This window comes from Tauraco erythrolophus, chromosome 3, assembly GCF_009769465.1.
Source record: "Tauraco erythrolophus isolate bTauEry1 chromosome 3, bTauEry1.pri, whole genome shotgun sequence".
Lineage (NCBI taxonomy): Eukaryota > Metazoa > Chordata > Aves > Musophagiformes > Musophagidae > Tauraco > Tauraco erythrolophus.
The window spans coordinates 62033788-62053296 of record NC_141467.1 but is presented as its reverse complement, the minus strand read 5'-3'; the positions used below and the strand labels follow the sequence as shown (position 1 = coordinate 62053296).

At 39.9% G+C, this 19509-nt stretch overlaps 1 protein-coding gene across 5 annotated transcripts in view; it reads left to right on the top strand.

Annotated features, from left to right (window-relative positions):
* PLAG1 (PLAG1 zinc finger) overlaps positions 1 to 19509 on the top strand; it is a 50066-nt gene that overhangs the window by 9245 nt on the left and 21312 nt on the right. The window contains exons 1-2 of one of the 5 annotated variants that reach the window (XM_086608657.1): positions 14232 to 14331; positions 17115 to 17519. The exons of 1 other annotated variant lie outside the window; for it this stretch is intronic. The gene's annotated coding sequence lies outside the window, so the exon portion shown is untranslated. Of the gene's footprint in view, positions 1 to 14231; positions 14332 to 16657; positions 17520 to 19509 lie in introns of those variants that run through there. 3 more of the 5 variants (XM_086608658.1, XM_086608656.1, XM_086608659.1) reach the window with 3 other exon arrangements.

Here is a 19509-nt window from a genome sequence, read left to right as displayed (position 1 = left end):
ACAGTAATGTTGCAACCTCAAAACTGATAATATATTCAGTTTTCTTGAGATGAACTCCACAATTCTTCATTAGGCACATTGAATTCCCTAAAGCTTTTATCTGAATAAGTACTTGAATATTGTGCTGTTTGTTCCAGTTTTCATCAGGAATTGAGCCATAGAAAGTCTCTCAACTCTGAGCAAACCCTCAAAGACTTCATGGATGCCCTGAACCTCCCCTGTGCCTGTCATAGTTTTAGTTGTTAAACTGTGTTTGAAAGTCAGATAATACTTTCTGCTAAGGATCTGACTTTTATCATAAAGGGGGTAGTTAGATATTTGGTGGTAGTTTTAGCATAAAGGTTTTGTGTAGGTCGCTTAAAAAAGCTGAAAGGCAGGCAGAAATTTGCTGTCAGGTTGCAAGTGCTCTGTAACTGCTATGTGAAGTAGTACTTAAATCACATTTGTTGCCTTGAGACAGTAAGATTCATAGTTTGAAGAAGACAGAGCTAAACTGATTTATTAGTTCTTCGTTTCCAAATATATGTAAAAAAATTGCCACCACTTTTGCTGCCAACAGTGCTGTGAAGATTATTGATCCATATATATATATGTATCTATACATCTGTCTCCAAACCTTTTGTATCTTAGGCCTTTGTAGGTCTAGTGGATGGAGATCATAATGTATTTGTATCCTTCTTGTGAATGAACTGTTACTTAGCAACTTTGTAAATTCATGGTGTGATTTTGTGTTGGGTGGTGCATCTGAGACTGTATGTAGTCAAAAATATGTGTACTGCCCCTCATGCATGGCAGAGCTCAGGCCTGAATAGCGAGTGTTCTGTCTTCTTGTTTTGTGTATTTTTAGACCAGTTATGTGGATCTAAAAATTTATTCTTTTTTTTCACCTCCACTTGTTGCATTCAGCAGTTGTTTAGGAAGTTTGTTTTTTATACTTCCTGAGAATGTCACAGTGGCTGTTGAAGTTATTAAATGACCTGAACTACATAATTTGTAGATGGAAGAGAGAGACTTTTTTTTTCATGTCTGATCTTGACCAGATGATTTGAAAGTTTCCTTGGCCTCTTCAACAGTGCTTTGCTATAAATCAAAACAAATTAAATTGAAGAAACAGTCGATAAAAATGCATGTCTCAAGTTCTTCTGGCAAAGCTTAGTAAAATCCAGTTGGATGCTGACAATTCTTTTCACTGTGACCTTCAAGATACTCAGCTTCTACTTCATGCTTTCCAAATATCACCATTTCCATCTATCAAATTCTAGGTAGGTCATTAGTAAATGTTAGAGTAGTAACTGTATAGACTGTAATGCTAGCGTTTTAAGCCTGTCTCAGAACGAGAGACCTATGTTAAAGTCAAAATGCTTCTCAGGGAGCGAATGGTGTTTCCCCATCTGTTTGTTTTTTGTTGTGACATGCATTTGAGATTGTTTCAGGTGGCACTGATGAAAAGGAGTGATCTTTCAGGTTGTCGAGAATCAAGCTGTTCAGGGTTTCTTTTTTATAGGTTAAAACCAGTATTTTTTTTAGCACCATTCGGAAACTGGTGGTCCTTGAGGGTACATCATGGAACAGTAGAGTCATGTGCTTCTCAGCAGGGGTTGCTGCTTAATGATGGAACTGCAGTGTCCTGAATGTGGAAGGAGCAGACCTGCAATGAAGGATTGGTCTCTTTCTGCAGTGTGAACAGAGAACTGCTTTACTCTGACTTTTACAAATAAATTAATTGTTTGGAATAAGATCCTTCCTTTACTCACTGATGTTTTCATTTTTTCCTGCAGTATCAGAAACAGACACTTCAGGATGATTTTTACACGTCTGTCAGCTTGAAAGGGCAATTAATGTAACCATATATTAGGTCAGAGTGTTTGAAAAAGACAAAAATCCTTTTACTTAAAGATATTGGAAAAATATTTAACTGTTTTGAAAGCAAAGAAAAATAACTAATCTGATGATATTATTCAACCAAGTAAATAATATTTAGATGTGCGAGATTGGTACAGCAATAGCTTGGATCTCTCAGTAAGAGAATGTGAGATTATAGTAATATATTTATGAAAATAATACATCATGTACTTTTAGAAGAATATAGTTTTCAGTATCAAAACAGTCAGAACTTAATGAAAGAAGAAAAAAAACCACCACGATGTTGTGTCCATGTACATCTGTAAGTTGTTTGTTTGTTTTTTTACGTAATAAAGGTTAGGTACCTAGACAGGCATAGGTATTCAGAACCCTGCCATGATTATTTCTAGGAGCTGTACAAACACAAAGCTCTTCTACATTCAGATAGTGCATGATAAAGTGCTTTCTAAGGCTAGTGGGGTTTGTTGGTTTTGTGGATTTGAATTCAGAATTAAAAGTGATACACAGAAAAGCGATATGGTACTGACGTAGTAGCACACAGTATTTTAGTCTAGTGTGGGACATGTATATTATAAAACCTGAATGTAAATGTTACATCGCTTTGGAGTTGACTTTCTGGTAATGTGAGTTGTACCTAGGAAAACAAGTGTTTTGCTTTGTCAGAATTACTGTTTCGCTCTGGTCTATTTGCCTTTAATTGCTCCATGATAATTTTTCTTGTTATTTGCATGAAATTGTGCTCATGCTTTTTCCTCCAAACAAATACAAATAGCATTGTACTCCTGCTGTGATTATTATGCATAATACCTCTGACTCAGCAGATCAAAACTTATGTTTATTGGAAAACAGAATTAATAATTTATGCTTTTTTTTAAGACAACTTAAAAATAGCTGTGTCAAAAGAGATTATGCTTTTAACATGTTAATCCACTAAGCCATCAGGCATCATTCTGTAGGCAATGTTTTTATTCCAGGCAGCTACCTCTTACCAGAGTCCATCTGAAAGGTGTCAGGTTATCACAGAAATATACCTGTAAACTTGAATTCTTAGGGGGGAAAGGCTTCTTTAATAGAAGGCGTAATCAGTGTATTATCAAATTGCAGCCTTTTTTCCAAGAATTGTTTTATATTTCAGTATAGTTTGGCCTGCTTTAAGGCATTCTGGTTATTCAAGACAAATTGTTGATTAAAAATGGCATATGCAAAGACCTTTTCTCGGTGGGGGGGTGGGTAGCAATTCCTAATTTTAATGTAGAGTATTATGTCGTAATGGCCAAATACCTGAATGGAATGCTATAGTGATTATGGGAAAGATAGAGTAAAGGAGTATCAGAATTTATGCCAGCTGGATTGGAGACTCTAAGGTTCATCTGGATTAGTAGTTTCAATTGCTAATCTTGCCCCATGTTCCTCTGCCACTTTGTTTTCTGAAGTTGTATTTTCCTCATTCAGTTTTTGTAATTCGATACTGTCTCTGCCTAGAGAGTCGCAGATGTGGGAAACAGCAACACTGACTTGTCAGAAAATACTGTAAGGTGCAAAAAATACAACAGGAAAATATGATTCTGCCTTATCTTTTGACTTCAGAAATCTTAGATGTTACCCGTGAGAACAGTATATATGTGTGTGGTAGTCTGAAATTTGACTGTAAGTTGACTGCTACTGTGTACATCAGTGACTAGAATTTCTAGGTATTAAATACCAATACAAGGAATTTGCTTGTACTTAGTCACATTGCAAAGTTTGCTGAAACAGCTTAGCAAAACCCATTTTAATTTGTTTGTACAAATGCTAATTCAGAATGGTACAACATGAGTGAAAAGTTTAGTTAGTTGTTACTACTTGATATTCTATTCTGGCTGGTTATGGAGCTCTACTTAACATTATCTGACAGATTAGAGTATTTAACTTGAAAATGTGCTGCTGCTCAACTGACCGGCTGGGACATTGCCTACTGTGATTTGCTACTGGCAAGAAGTCTGTAAAGACCACTTTAAGGCAAGCTTGGTCGTATGTGAAACTGGTAAGAGTTAGGTAAGGTTTGACATGCTGCTTTTTTGTTAGGCACACTAAAACACCTTTTGCAATTTGCACCAATTTATTTTTGAACTGGAGCGGTTTGTTTCAAATAATCTAAAAGACTTCTCGGTTTTGGTGGCGTTAGCCTTATACCTTGAAGTGTGATTCTGTAGGGTTTTTATTATGCTGGTAGTCTATGAACATGTATGACCAGAGCATAATAGTTGTGGTGTTGATTGCTTCTGTGTACAGATCTGCAAAGAACAGTGCGGTAACGAGACACAGGGAGAATATGGGAAATAAGATAATATGTGATACAGAGTAAAGTGGAACATCATAGGGCCTACCCCGAGGGTGCAGTGACAGTCTGAAGATGATGATCCTCACGGTGTTTTGCTGTAAAGCTGTGTACTGTTTGTATGTGATAGTACTTCCTACGTAGTGCCTATAGATTATATTAATAAAGTATTTTCAACGAGGTGTTTTATGTATCAGTAGACTGCAGTGTTTCGTGGAAGTAACTATGCCAGTCTTTATGTAAATTGCTTTTAAATAGACTGTTGAATAAGATGGTGTTCCAAATAGTCACAGTTTAAAATCCCGATAAGGAAGGAATTGTTGTAAAGTGTTTTGTTCCGAAGCTGTGTACTGAATGGTCCTGGCAGATAGAGTTCTTCTTTCATCCGGGGCTGGATTTTCACTGAACAATTAGATGAAGCTACCTACATTTGAACTGATTCCTGAATTTAGGCTAACTGAAGTGAAAATGATAATGCTGAAAACTGGTACATGAATCACTTTGTGGAGCTGGGTTGTTAACTGCATTAGTAAAAAATAGGTTCTTTGACTCACTGGTTTAAATTACAAAAAAAACCCCAACAACACCTAGCGTGTTTTGTGTGTGATTAGGATAGAGTGTTACTCAATTTGTATGTACGGCCAGTGCAGAAACAGAGAATGTCTCTAAATTCAGCAAGTGGTGTGTGTTGCTCTAAAGGCAGCGAGTGACTCATGTGACTGTCTTAGCAGCTGGGCAGCAAGATTAGAGAGCTACTATGTACACATTCCCTTACCGAGGGGTCCAAGCTATTGCTAAACAAAGTTGTTACTACTGCCAACAACCAAATAACGGGCATAAGAAAATATAGTAAATAAGTGTGTCATCAGGTTAGCGCAGTAGTTATTTCAGACAGTTTTTAAAGTGAAGAAAAAACCCGCCGCTTTTCCAAGATTCATATTTACAACATTTTTGTCCTTTTTTCAAAGACTCTGACTTCGTATGAGATTACATGTTAATTATCCCTTTCAATTTGCAGATTTGCAAAAGTCATCTTGAAATGGCTGTGTCTGACACTGCAGGGAAAAAAATGAGAATGTTAGTGAGTGAAGAATCTTATTCCAAAGAACTCATTTATTTGTAAAAGTACTAAAAATATGCTTGTATCATGAAGTATTTTGATTCGAACTTAAATTGGCAAAGCGTATACTTCTTGGTCACTTGCTAATTTGAAGACTTATTCATGATGTTATTCCTCATGTATTTCCTAATTGTAAGAATTTGTGAAGTTTGTTCCAAATTGTCTTTAAGTTTTCCTGGCATGCCAGTATGGATTAGTGGAATACGTATTATTTTTATTTTTTTTACGTTTCCTTAACCTGATTTTTTTTTTTTCACTCAGATACTTGGCTTTCTTAAGAAAGTTGCTAAACATTTGTGAATGCTTTGTCCTTTGTATATGTGTATTCACAGTTACACGTTGATATTTCAAATATTATTGATGAATTTAAACTCAAAAGTGTCACCCTGTCAAACATGTCTTTAGAACTAACTCTCATAAGAACTCCTTTCAGTCTTGAGGACCAGAGGACATACACTTGACTGTTGCAATCAAGTAAATTGATACAGAAATCAAGAAGACATGAATATGAAGCTCCTTAGTGCTATTTTTAGTGTCAACTTTCAGACCATAATTATGTTTTAGAGATGAGAAGTATTTACCGAAGAGGAGCTTTTATATTTAAAAAGCCAAGACAGACGAGAGGTCAAGCCCATGATAACTTCCTTAGAGTAAAAGAGGACCAGAAGAATGTGTGTTCCTAGCTGTCATCAGTACATCCCACTGCCCTCAAAAATATTAAACTCTGTTTAAACAGTTATTCTGCCTCAGGTTTTCTGGATTATTGCTTTCTCTCTTTTCCTGTCTAGTAATGACTTATTTCCGATCGTGTCACTCCTTGTTTATTCCAAGTTTTTTCAGTTTTCCTCAACAACGGTTTACATTTATGTCTCTAAGAAAAAATGGAGGGCATAAAATAAGGTTGTCCAGAGTTGTCAGTGCATCTGAAAACTACCTTCTCAAGGTGGACTATCATTTTAATAATACTTCAAAACATCTTGTTGATCTGGCCCTTTTATTTTTGCATGGGTTTAGATTTCTTCATAATCGAATTTGTTATTGTTTAGTATTTTGAAATCTTTGATTTGTAGGAAATTTTCAGTTTATTTTTTGTTTTGATTCATCCTCTCCTGAATGTTTCATTACTGCTATTTTTTTAAATGCACCATTTTCCCATAACAGATTGCTTTTCTACTCTACTTTCATAACTTTTCAGTCGCATATCAGTTGCAAAAGAAAAATGTTTATATTCTGATTTCTGCACCACCTAGTCAGATGGTGCTGTGTGACATAGGGGCACTAAGAAACAGGGGGATACTTGTGTATTGCTAAGTAGGTTATCGATAAAGCACTAGCAGATTGTAGCCAAGGATACAGCTGTAAAATATGTCAATCCTTTGACTACTTGAGTGCTTCAGTGGATTCTTGTGTGCTGTTCTTCACATGTTCCTTGAGATGAACCATCAGAAATGTCCATCTGCCAGCAGCGTTTCCTGAGTCCAGGTCTTGCTGCCTCGTCTTTTGTGCTGTAGCAGCTTCTTGGGCTCAGACTTGTCACCTCCCTAGGGAAGAACTCTGCCATAGTGCAGGTTGTGTTGAGCTGCTTCCCTTTCTTCTGCAATGTACTCTGTTTAGAGCACCTTCTGCACAGCTGGAAGAATTATATAAAGTAAGCAGCTGTCATGAGAGGATATTTTGCGTGAATTTGGACTTTGACTTATTTGTTTGTTTCTTTCAGAATTATGCCCAAAATTTTTAAGCCACAAATTTGTGTTACTCTGCTAAACTGGAGAGGGAAGTATCTTCCCATGGATTCTAAAGAGGAAAGCTCTTAAGCTACCTCTAGCCAAAATTACAATATTTTCTTTAATAAATTTGATTTCTGAATACCCAAGGAGAAACATCCCAGCCAGATCAGCCAAAAATATCTCATATTTGTTTGAGATTGCCTCTTGTAACCAGGCATGATTTAAGAAAAGAATAGGAAAGTTTCTTGCTGTTATAGTCCTTTTTCCCCTGCTACCTCATGCCATTCTGTTCTTAGGATGGGGAATTATCGTTGATATTTGCTTCTTAGGGCTGTTAGAAAAATCATGGATATTTTGAAGGAAGTTGAGGTGCTGTTTCTGATGCTATTTCTGTCCTTCTGGTGAGAGTTTCACAGTGTTGCTGTGGTGGTGAGTGCCACCTGCCTGATATGCGTTCCTTTGACAGGAAGATCTACAACTAAGGAGAAAAAATAGTTTGGGAGAGTTTGTTAGCTCTTTTTTTAAAAAGCTCAGCCTGTGCTCTCTGACAGCATTTCCTAGGGTTAGAGTTGCAGTCTCACCACTTTCCTTGCACCAGGAGAGGCCTGGCAAATTGGCTGGAAGTTTTAAGTTGATCAGAAGTGACTCTTTAGCTCTTCAGCTTCAGATGTGATCTTGGTATTTGGTTCTTTTAAGGAGTGACAAGCTCCCCAGTGATGAGAGAGAATTTCAGTAGCTGCCTTTGGAAAGAGAAATATCTGGGTTCTGGTATCCTCTGAGAAAGCAAGCCTTCTGGGGCAAGCTGAAAAGTAAAGCATGGGAAGGATCAGAGCCTAGATAACTGAAGCACTCTTCTTCAGTAACTATAGATACTGTGGTCTTTCACAGGAGAGCAGTGGACAGGAAGAATGTTTGTTTCTAAGCACTGATGACTGGGTAAGAATAAATAGAACTAAAGGAGGCTTTCGGAGTTCTGTTGCTTTGTTCATGTCTTAAAAAAAAAAAAAAATGTAGCATCCATTTTTAGGATGCAGTGTACTAGAGGCTGAAAAGGAAGACACAGCAGGCATCTGTCCTTCCCCTGACAAGCTTACAGTGTTACTCGAAGGAGGAGAACTGAGACATGTGGAAAGAAAGGGTTTCAAGCAGTTAAAGTACTTGCGGTTGCGTATACGCACCGTGTTTAATTTTGTGTGTTAATTTAACAACAGTGGCTGACACTGCTGTTTTTAAATAAAATAGTAAAATCAGCTGTCCCTGCTTTACACAAAGCCAAATTATGTTCCTCTCAGTCATCACCATGGGCGCTTCTATGCTATCCTACTTTTCAGACCCTGAATCACTAAAGGCAAGTACCCAGTGGGATCCTAGTTCTCAGAGCTGTATGTATCCTACAGATGGGAGTTCACAAGCCAGTTTGCTGGCTGGAAACCTATACATGGATCTTGACAATGGAACATATTTATACAGAGTTCTGGTATGCTCTCTAGCACGTTTGTATTTTGCCTCAGGCTCTGGATACTTTGAGAAATCCTGCCCTACAGCCAGAGTCCATACCCTGGTGAAATGCCCAGCTGCTTGTACTTAGTTTCTGCCTCTTGTGATGGAAAGACGCTACTTGCCCAGCCTGCATCATGAGACTTGTACTGTGAGCACCTTGATAGCAAAACAGGAGAGCCTGCAGTGAATGCACAGGATAAAATGCAGAGTGAGAATAAAGTAAATGGCTCTTGTGGTTTTTATGAGGATTGTTTTTTTAAGAATCAAGTTTTGAGAGAACCTGTTTTGAGATTACTAGGCCAAGTTTTTCAAAACCATTGTCTTCATAGTCTGTTTCGAGCGCAGTTTCCACTGCCTTCCACTGCAGCTGCAGGCACTAAGTATTTCTGCAAATCACTCCTTGTAGACCCTATGCCAAGGACTTGGAAAATTAATGACCTCTTCTGTAGCGTTCAGTTTAAATGACATAGAGATTCCTAGTAGAATCTGAGTCCTCTAGGACAACATTCAATTATCTGACTCAAAAGATTGGTTTCTGAATGACTAAAGGACTTGTTGAATAAATAATCAAGAAATGGGCCAAATTTGGGTAGAGTTCAGAGGAATGACAGCTCTACCACTATCCCTGTCTGATTTCACGTCTCCATCCCAAAGGACAGGTGTTCAAAACTCTAGGAAAAATAGGAAAAGTCTTCCAGAATCTTTTGACACAGACAAAAGTTTTTTTATATTAACCTTTATTTTTTTTTTAAGTGGCTGTAGTGTTTTGAATGAATGTGAATGAAAGTGAAGAAACAAAACACTAAAGCAGACACTCACTTGTAAAATTTCAGCCCAAACGATGGCAGTTTGGCAAAGTCTTATGTAGAGGAGTTTGTCTTACAATGGCAAGTGTTTGGCAGCGTGGTGAAATGTGATCCTACTCATTCTGCCAATAGTAAAACATGCTGGATTTGAGTTAGCATTTGTACCTACTGACAGCAGTGTCAGTTCTTGTGTAAATTAACAGAGGAATTGTCCTGCCTTCAAATCGACAGTTGTTAGAGAACTGTTATCACAGGTCTTACTGGGCCAATCGAGGCCTGAGATGAAAAACTCTACTGTTAGTCAACCTGATAAATGCTGATCAAATTCTATGTTTGCATTTTATTTAGTAAGAATAATTACACTTACATGCGTATCAAAGCCTGGTGTTCTGTTTCTGACAGTGGCAAAACCAAAGATGTGGTGAAAGGCACAGGAGCAGGGCAAGCATGTAGAGATGGCTTTCCCAGAGTGTTCACCTGATCTTCAATAATTCTCTTGTCAAAGGCTTCCTGAGCCAGACGTGGTGGGTTTGTATTTCCTAACCCTTACTGGACTCTTTCCGTGTACTGGACTCTTTTTTTTCTTGTGACCTCTTGAGCCTCTGTAAACTCTTCAGTGCCTAAACACCCTGTTGCAGAGAGTTCCACAGCCAAAAGGTGTGAAGAAGAACAGGTACATTTCCTTCTTGAGACTGTCCCCTCCTCGTTTAGTTTCACATCTCCAGCTCTTTCACTGGAAGAGGCAGTAACTACCAGTCTGTTCAGCTTCGTCTGTCGGTCTACAGCCATTTCAGTGCAGGTATACCTGCATGCCGTTCAGTTGCATCTCCTCTGTCTACATGTTTATTGATTCCTTCAGAGAACTCTACTTGTTCATAGAGCTTGATTTCCTTTTCCAAAAGTTGTGTTGCCTCTTTACCAATATGTTGTATTTGTTCACGTGTCCCCGGCTGAGCCAAATGCCTTGCTTTTACAGAAGCCATGTCTGTGGACCTATATACATCCCCTTGCGAACTAGTTACATTTTTTCCTCTATTCACATCCCTATCTTCTGGCATGTAAACTTAAAGCCAGTATTTTGTTGTCTAGTAACCCTTTTAATTTCCAGTCTAAACTTAGTTACGATAAGTTTATACTTACTCTTCATGCTGGCCATGCTGATTGTCTCATTGGTGTGCTTATTAAGACCTTTGGGTGGGTTTTTTTTTGTTTTCTTGGTGTTTTTGTCAGATGTTCTGTTGTGCTATCCCAAATAAATCTTTTGTGAATGTGTATTACCAGATTTATACATAGTGTTCCCAGCAAGATCTTGCTAGTCCACTATAATGGCATCTGTATGTTCCACTCTGCACTGGAAATACAGCTGCTTTTTTGAATCGTTATGTTTTTCTTTCTTCTGAACCGGCTCTCCTTAGTGACTTTTACTAGCTGCTTATAGGATGATTATACACAGTCTTTCTTTCTCTGCTACTTCCAACTAATGATTCGTCACTTTTCAGCAGAAACTACTAGTCGCTAAGTGTCTTACTCTGTCCTTTGTTACTCCTTTGCATCCCATTTCTGTCGCAGCTGTCCTTAAGATTTGTTGCAGTTTTTCTTGTGTGTTCAGTCTGCACTGTACTTCTGGTACCTCCTAGTTTCATATTTTCTACACGTTTTGGTAGTGCTCACTTAAAGGCATAAAAAAAATCCTACATGAAAATGTTGAATGAGAAAAAGAGAAGACTAGTTTTGGCAGAAGCCCATAAATAACATCCTTCCACCTTTCAGAAAGAAATCTGTTGTCATCTCCTCTTGATCTGCTGCTTTTCCTGCCATTTTTTTTTCCTGCCACTATTCTTGAACTAACTTCTCTCTTCTCAGCAAAACAGACTACTGCTCAGGTGATAGTATATCAGATTTCTTACTGAGTGAGACTAGAACTGTTGTGCTTCCTTTATATAAAGACTGTTTTGTCATGTTGAAGAAAAATTGGATGTTTGACATAGGTGTGTGACATTTTATTTGATTTTCTCTTTACCTTCATGTTTTCCTTCCTTCTTTGAAAACATGCTCCAAGCAAGAGGCCATGCTATCATCATGAATTGTATGTCCAGATAACTTCTCTCTGCCTTTCCTCGATATTGAAATGAGGCAAAAAAAACCATTTATTTGAATTTGATGCTGTTCTGAGACTCTTCCATCTCATCACATGACAGCCTTACTTCCTGTTAAATCAAAAGATAATGTTATATAAGTATAGTAGGTACTTTTTTTAATTAACCTTTCAGAAGCCCCTGTGTTGGTCTCTGTGGTTGGTAGCCATCTCTGGTGCAGAGGACTGTAAACTTCTACCTTACTTTCACTGTAGTGAGAATAGGGAGTTGAAACAGTTAACCCAGTGCTTCTTCTCTCTGCTGTGACTGTGGATGTTTGGTAGACTTAGTTCTGACCAAGTTTATTCAAGGAAATGTATACACCTCCAGTAATATGAACTTAGTCATTTGGTACCTCTCATCACTTCTGCTAAGGTGAGAGCATCTCGCAGTGCTACAATACTCCGTTAGTCTGTTGTGCTCGGTCTCTTCTGCCACGTTGGTTCCCTTTGCCACCCTCTTGGGCACTGGGTCTGCGAGACAGAGGTGGTGCCAAATCGCCTTGTTTAGAAGGGTGCTGAAATTTCTGCCGCTCCTGGCTCTGAACTGCTGCTCAATCTGGTTAGTGCCAAGAGACCATAGGAAATCTGTGGGTGCAGTTCCTGGTGATGTGCAGTTTGGGCTAGAGCTGCGGGAACCCCAGCTGGCTCATCCCTGTACCTGAGGTGGCTCTTCCTGCCTCCTCTTTTGCTGGCACTAAGCCACTACTGCAAAGGCTCAGACTGCACAGAAACGGTCTGCGTTTTTTTCTGTAGGGTTAATTTGACTGGTTTAGCTCTCTGACCTGGTGCACTGTGCGGCCAGACAAGCACCAGTGCAAGAAGGAAAGGGAGGAGGCACCATACCTTGAATTGTTTCAGTGTGGACGCACCCTCAAAAGAAGCTCTGGACAGGCTGACAGAGTGCTGTCCTGTGCTCTGTTCAGCATGACAGCTGGACAGATATGCCCATCTCCAATCCCGAAGTGTTGGCCAAGGTGCTGCGGCAGAGCAGTTATCCCTCTGCCTGAGTTGCTTATGGGTGCTTGCGCCTGACACTGCTTTCGCTGCACAGCCTAGCCTCCAGCAAGGAGGTGGCTTGTGTCCGGCCACCCTTGAGTGTTGGCTGGACATGCTTGCCTCTGCTTATGGTTGACCTAGTAAACAAGGTGCCTGCTTAGATGGAGCTACATAGTTCTGGAGATAGCCGCTTTGCTTTTGGGATTGGGTCCAGAAATAAGAAGATAACTGCTGAAGCTACTTGCCAAGGCGGTTATCAAATCTGATGAGGGATCAGGCCTTGAGGTTAACTGGCAGCAATTATCTGTACTGTGGCTGTATCCATGCTGAGTGATTATTCAGTGTTTTCTTTTGTGTTGCTTTTGGTTTGGTTTTTGGTGTTGTTTTTTTGTTTTGTTTTGTTTTGTTTCTTTTTTTCAAAAAAAAGATGATGTCTCACAGTGCTGGTTTCTGTGGCCCTGTAATTCAAGGGAAGTATAAGCTCTCGCCTTTGTCAAGTACAGCCTTTTGGGTACACATTGTAAAGTTTTGGTGACAACTGTGGTAACAATGAGACTAAAATACAGATGTCTGACACGTTTTCATATTCCCATTTGGGATACAGACTCCTCTGAAAGCACCCTCTGCTTTGGTGAGGAAACAAATGATTTCAGAAAGGGACATGTTGAAATCATTGGGCTATTGTACCTGTTTTGGTAGTGTTGCATTGTTTTTCTTAGCTATTCCTTTGCATAACCCTAACTCTTTTGACTGTTTGTACCCAGCCCTTTAGCAGATGTTTCCCCCAGTGCTAGTCATGGTGGCAGCTTGTGCTAACTGGTGGGGCTGGGAGTGTTTGGGGAAGAGGGGTGGAAGATTATCAGTCAGCGCTACAGGTCAGAAATAGATGTGTGTGGTTGATAATATATAACAAGCATAGTGTAGTAAGGTGAGCTTCTAGCTCTCTCTACAGGAGAAGGGAATGCATACCTTTCTGTACTCTGGCAGATTTCTGTGATACAATAGGAGGCAGGAAAGAAATTTAATTCCTGCAGCCAAGTTTCTTTGTGTTACTTGCTAATATGTTGTTAACGACAGAAAGCTTGGGTGGGTGCTGTGCTGTCAGACTCTGTTACCCCGCGTTAGCTGGTCATGAATCCGCACTTCATGTTCACAAGTATTTATTTTTTCTTAAAGACTTCTCATTTGTGCAGTTACAAACACTGATGGCACAGGCACAAGTCTCCACATCTCCTTCGCCTACTCTCTGGTTATACGCAGATTTGGATAAGCAGGGCAGTTGCAGTTTGAAATTTGTAGTTGGAACATTATCTGTTAGCAGGATTTCTTTTTTTCTTTTTTTTTTTTTTTTTACTTCTAAAACAAGTAGTGTAGACCACAGATCTGCTTCAGATAATTCTGTCCATTATTGTGCGCAATTAGACCAAGTGTTTTAAAAGATTAGTAGATATTATATTTTAAGAGATTGATTAGTGGTCAGAAGTAAGGCTGACAGTGAAATTTTTCTTCTAGAGTCCAAATGCAAAGATCTCATATTAAAATTTATCCAGTTGTTTAGCTTTTCTTAACAGAAGGTTCATAGGTCATAGAAACAAGTGTGGTATGAAATTTCAAACCCAGTAGTCACCTGCTTTTAAAGAAAAATAGTAATACTCCCTCATTTTAGAAGACAACGCAGTTATTTAACCCCTGCTTTGTGCTGTCAAAATATGCCCCTGTTTCTTAGCATACATGTGTATTCTAAGCCGTTTCAATTTTTGTTTTGTTAATTTTATTTTTAGCTGTAGAAGACCATACAGTCTCCCAAGGATTTCATTGGCTTGCTTTCTAGCCACTTTTTCCTAAGAAAAGGTGACTATACCAAGGTCTGTATACTCAAATCTGTTGGACAGTTGCCTTGCAGTTTATTAACGCTGCTGCTTTGCCCCTGGTTTGCTTCACTTCACTTTTTAGGCCCCCTTCTCCTCTTACAGGATTCTCTGTTTTGGGGAATTTTTTTTACCAACTTGTCACCTGCCAGATAAAGAGGAGACTGGGGAAAAAGATTGCTTTAACTGTTTTACTAAGAGAGCCTCGTTGTTTCTAATTCACCTATAATTTGTCTCTCTTTCCTCTTCCTTACTGTCCTTTTGCCCCTGTCTCCAAACCTCTGAACCTTCATCCCCATCACTCCCCTCTCTCTCTTCTTTGGTTTGGAAGAAGCCGGGAGGCGTGGTTAGATGCCAGAAGAGCTGAGTTATTACTTACACAGGGAAACTTCATCCTGTCCAACAAGTATACTATTCGTAGCCTTGAGAGATATATCTAAAGGGCACAGAGTTTCCACTCAGAATTAAATTGATGAGATTATGTATACATATTTGTTGTGACTTGGCAGGTATCCCAGTGCCTGAAGTCTTAAAACATATACTTTGCTTTACTCGAGGCAAGGGCAAGCTCAACTGCATGTTTCAAAAGATGCTCTGGAGAGATGGAAGGCTGCTGCTTGGAGTTCTCAAAAGCGTTATCCTCTCTAGATCTGATACGACACAGGAATTCTGACTAGTGTTCTGTCTGGTCCTGTATTTTATCTTGATATTAGCTGCTATCAGATGCTTCGAGGGGTGCTATAACCGTAAGATACAGAGGAGAAAATCCTCTCTTACTTAACTCTGTGCTGATTTGGACTTTTTCCCTGAAAAAAAGAGGGTTGGTATTATTTTTTCTGAAGCCCTCTTGAAATCAAATTATAATTCTGGGTGATCTAGTTATCTATAAGTCTCCTACGTGCAACTGTATGCTACCTTCTGACAGTAAATCTCGCAGGCTAATACTTTGCTGTTAAAAAATAAAATATCTGTGTTTATTAGTGTAAAATTTGCTATGCTGTGGATTTATCGAGTGTCTCTCACTGTCGTAAGATGAAACCATCTGAAGAAGTTACTCTACTGCTAGTTATTTAATAGTTTTATCTTGTCGTTGTGTTTAAAAAAAAACACTATTAAAATGCAGCTTGAAAGTTCAGGTGCTGCAGATATGCTGGAGAGAACCATGAAGTTAAACCAGATGTATTTTATGAAATTCTGTTTGGTATGGGACTTTTCCTTATAAGGTCCAACGACCAATTGTTTTGATTATTTAGAAGGAAAAAATTCCATGAGAACTGTTACTGAAAATGACTAACTTGGCATTAGTGATCTGTCGCTCTCTTACAGCATTTGATGCAATAGTGAAGTTAATTAAGATGGCTTAAATACCCAGTTAGCCACTCAGTGCTTCAGTTGTCCATATGTGACCTGTTTATTTCATTTGCTAGTAAATTGCTAATGATATCTGTAAATAAATACTCCTTCTGTTTGTAGTGGTGTGTTCTTAACATCCAGGCCTTTGTAAATAAAGAGCAGCCTGTGTGTCTAATAGAAAGCTCGAACACTTGATACACAGTGCACAGTGACTGACGGGCTTTGGCAGCGAGTAGCTGAAGTGATTCCTCAGGTTTTGCCATTAGAGTAGAACCTTTGAAGGAGGAGTGTGGCATTGCGATTGCTAATGGACAGTGGAGGATCTGCAAGAGCGGAGTGGCCAGGGCTGCACGTTAGAAACTAGGGATGATCAGGTCAGGTTGCAAGAGAGGGGCATGCTTGACAGAGAGGTAGGCTGGATTTAGTTAAGTGGTTTTGTTTCTTTATTTAAGCAAGGGTTGGAGGTTGATAAAAATGCACTAGCTGATACGCAGTAGATATGAGCTGCTTTTGATTAAAATTGCAGAGGGGTACGTGAGAGAGATGGGACCAGGACTTAGCAGATGCAAAATGTATGTCCACCCGACCCATTCTTTTGGCATCTCAGTGGCTTAGAGAAGAAATGCTTGAAAACAGTTACTACAGTTGCTCAAATCCATTTGTGTCATCTATTAGAGTAGGCTGTTAAAGTCAGAGGATGAAGAATAATCTGTTGTGGGTTGTTGTTGTTTGTTTGTTTTACCTTCTGCATGATATTCTTCCTGTATGTTGAAAAAAAGATTTGCCCTAACAAACAGAAACAGCATGAAAAATTTACTGCATTTTCTTTTTTTTTTTACTTCTATTCTGCTTTTCTAAGTATAGAAACATAGGATTCACTCAAGCAGATAATAGGTAGAATTGTCTCTTTGTGAACCTTGAAGTGAAGGTATCGAGAGAGTATATCTAAGCTGTTGATCACTGGGAAATAATTAACAAAAACAATTTACTATGACAGTCCACAGTGGGATGTTACCTTGAACACACTTTAGTTCCTCTTATAGTGTCATGTGTCCGTGCTGAACATAATTCTCAAACTTAGATCAAAAAAGAATACTTAACAGTAGTAGGTGCAGTAAATGCTCGTTACAGTGAGTTAGTTTCTACTCTAAGGTTTCTTTGGCTTAATTACTTATAATGTACTGGACTTGTATTTCTTCCCACCTGGCTTACTACCCATGTCCTTCTTTACTCCAGGATCATCCTGACTGGAGGTAAATGCTCCATACGTGTTGGCAGGTAGCCAAGAGTGCTGCTTTTTGTGGTAGGGGTTGTAAGCAAGTTGGTCGTAACGATTGATTAGTCATGAAGGTCTGCCAAGGCTCTGGTGGCCTCCAATTCATGTATGTCTGACCCTACTCAGATACGAATCGTTACGGGATGGACAGGTACAGGTCACTGCCCACGTAAAGGAAAGCGAGAGAGCACACCTGGACCTGGCCTCGGGGAGGAACCAACACAGAGGACCACAGAGGATGTAGCAGAAGACAGAGAAACACAACGGGATGCTTGATCAGTGCCCTCATACATGCTCTAGGCTGTGGTTTTGCAAGTGACACTGCTACTGAATCCCAGAGTGATTTTTTTTTTTACCCCCGGATGGTGCACAGTGCCACAGCAGAGGCCCGAGGTAACCGGGTAAAATCCCAGCAAATAAAGGTCAGTAGCCTCACCTATGCCATAGTGTCCAGCTGGGCCTGGGCCTGCTGCAAGCACTGTGACTCATCGGACGTGAACAATACCCAAGAAACGGCTACAGGATCCTGCAGAGGCTGGAGGAGGAAACCAATCCAGTAAGTATTGCATGCCCAATTGCACAATAACTTCACAGGGTTTAAACTACTTTTTCTGGAGCGGAGCTCTCTGGCTCAGGTAGCAGCTTTCTCTTTGCTGTTTAATTTCGCCATTCACAAACGTAGATCAGACTTTTGTTTTATTTATTTGCTGTGGGCTCCTCATCCACCTAGATGCACTCTCACTGGCCACTTCTGAACTTCTGCACTTCAGCTACTTCCCCTACATCCCTTCATTTCTCTTACCCTCTCACCCAGAGTAACAGTTTTACTGTTGGTATCCTTCACCCCAAATGTTTGCATGTCAAATCCAGCAAATTCTGTTCAGTCTTCTCTCAGCTGTTCATGCCTAGTTATCAGTCCTGCTGTACTGAAGGAATTCTCAGTAACTTTACTGTGTCAGCTCCCTCTTACCTCCCTGTCTTCTCCTTCCTCTCATTCTCTGTGCTCTCTACCCTCTGTGTAAGAGATTCATCCCATGAGGAGTGGCATCAAGTTATCTTCACTGCCTGAGTCTTTGCAACTCCATCCTGTAGCTACCTTGCCCTATTTGGGAAGCCCGGAGATCTCGAGAAGGAGAGAGGCGATGCTGCTTGTGGTGCTGGTGACACCACGGAGCATGCTGCCTGCTCCCTGCCTGCCTTGGGAAGCCCTGGGACTGTGGGGAAGGCAGAAGCAGCCCAGCACAGCTAGACACAGCAAGGAGCATGCCTGTCCCAACTGAGCCAGAGTTACGGCACGGCCACCTTCATCCTCCCTGGAGCTCAGCTCCTTGCATGGGTGCAAAGGGAGAGAGTTCGAAGGCTGGAGGGAGCCGTATGTTTGAGGGGGTGCGCAGACGTGGAGGATGGATGACGTTACATGGGACTCCGTGTTTCCTCCTGCTGCTGCCTACTCCCCAGTCCATGCAACGTGTCCTTCGGTTTAACAGGTGTTGGTTTGCCTTCCTCCCAGTGTCATCTGTCACATCTGTGCTGCTGACTCAGGGCTTTGTAGTTTCTCCAGTACCTGACTGCACAAATACAAGAGCTCTTGATCACACTTTTTGATGCTTTAACAGTACGTTACTTGTTGTGCCAGGTCCCAAACACGAGTTATGCTTTTCTGCCTCCTTTCTCAGCTGATTCGATCTCCTCGCGTTCCCTCCTCGCTAATCACAGCCTTCCCCAGCTTTGGTTATGCTGCCCCCCTGCTCCAGACCTTAGTCATGCTCAGAGTGTTTATAAATTTTAATGCAGTCTCAAATATAAAGCCATGCTGTCACGGAGTTTCATTAGCGTGCACAATCTTTGCTCAGGGTGAAGTACACAAGGAATTTTGAACTGCTTTGTTGTTCTAAAACTTTTATTTAGTAGAGTGAGCTTCTGTATATATAAAAACTGCTACAGACTTTTCTTAACTTTGCAGTGTATTTTACAGTAATTTGTAGGAATTTGTGAAAAGAGTGTGTGGGAGGGGGGTTTGACACAAACATTGCAGGTAAAGGGGGCGTTGGTTTTTTTCTTTTTTTTTTTTTTTCTTTAAGGAAATGCTCTTGTAGCACTCCTGGATGAAGCTTGTTGATAGGTAGCCTTGCATTGTATTATCATAGTTAGTCTGTTGTCTGTATAAATGAGGCCCTTAGATCTACCAGGAATTTGCTAGGGAGTAATATCCTTCAGCATGAGGACAGCTTGTTGCACATGTGTGCTGTTACAAATGTAATGCCTACTGTTTTTTTCTTTTTAAAAAAACAAAGGCAGAACCCTTAATACTCAAATGCCTATCCAGCAGTGTCTGACCATTTCAAGTTCTGAAACAATAGCAAACAACTTACCCCATTACGTATGTCCCAGAAAAACCTACAACAGCATATGTAGTATGTGGAAGTAATTTGGAAGGCATCTTGCAATTTTGGAGGGAATACGGTGAAAAGAAAAGTTGGGGGAAAAGAATTTGAATGTGGTCATGAGAGAAGAAACTAGTTAGCAGTATTAAAATAGAGTTTGTA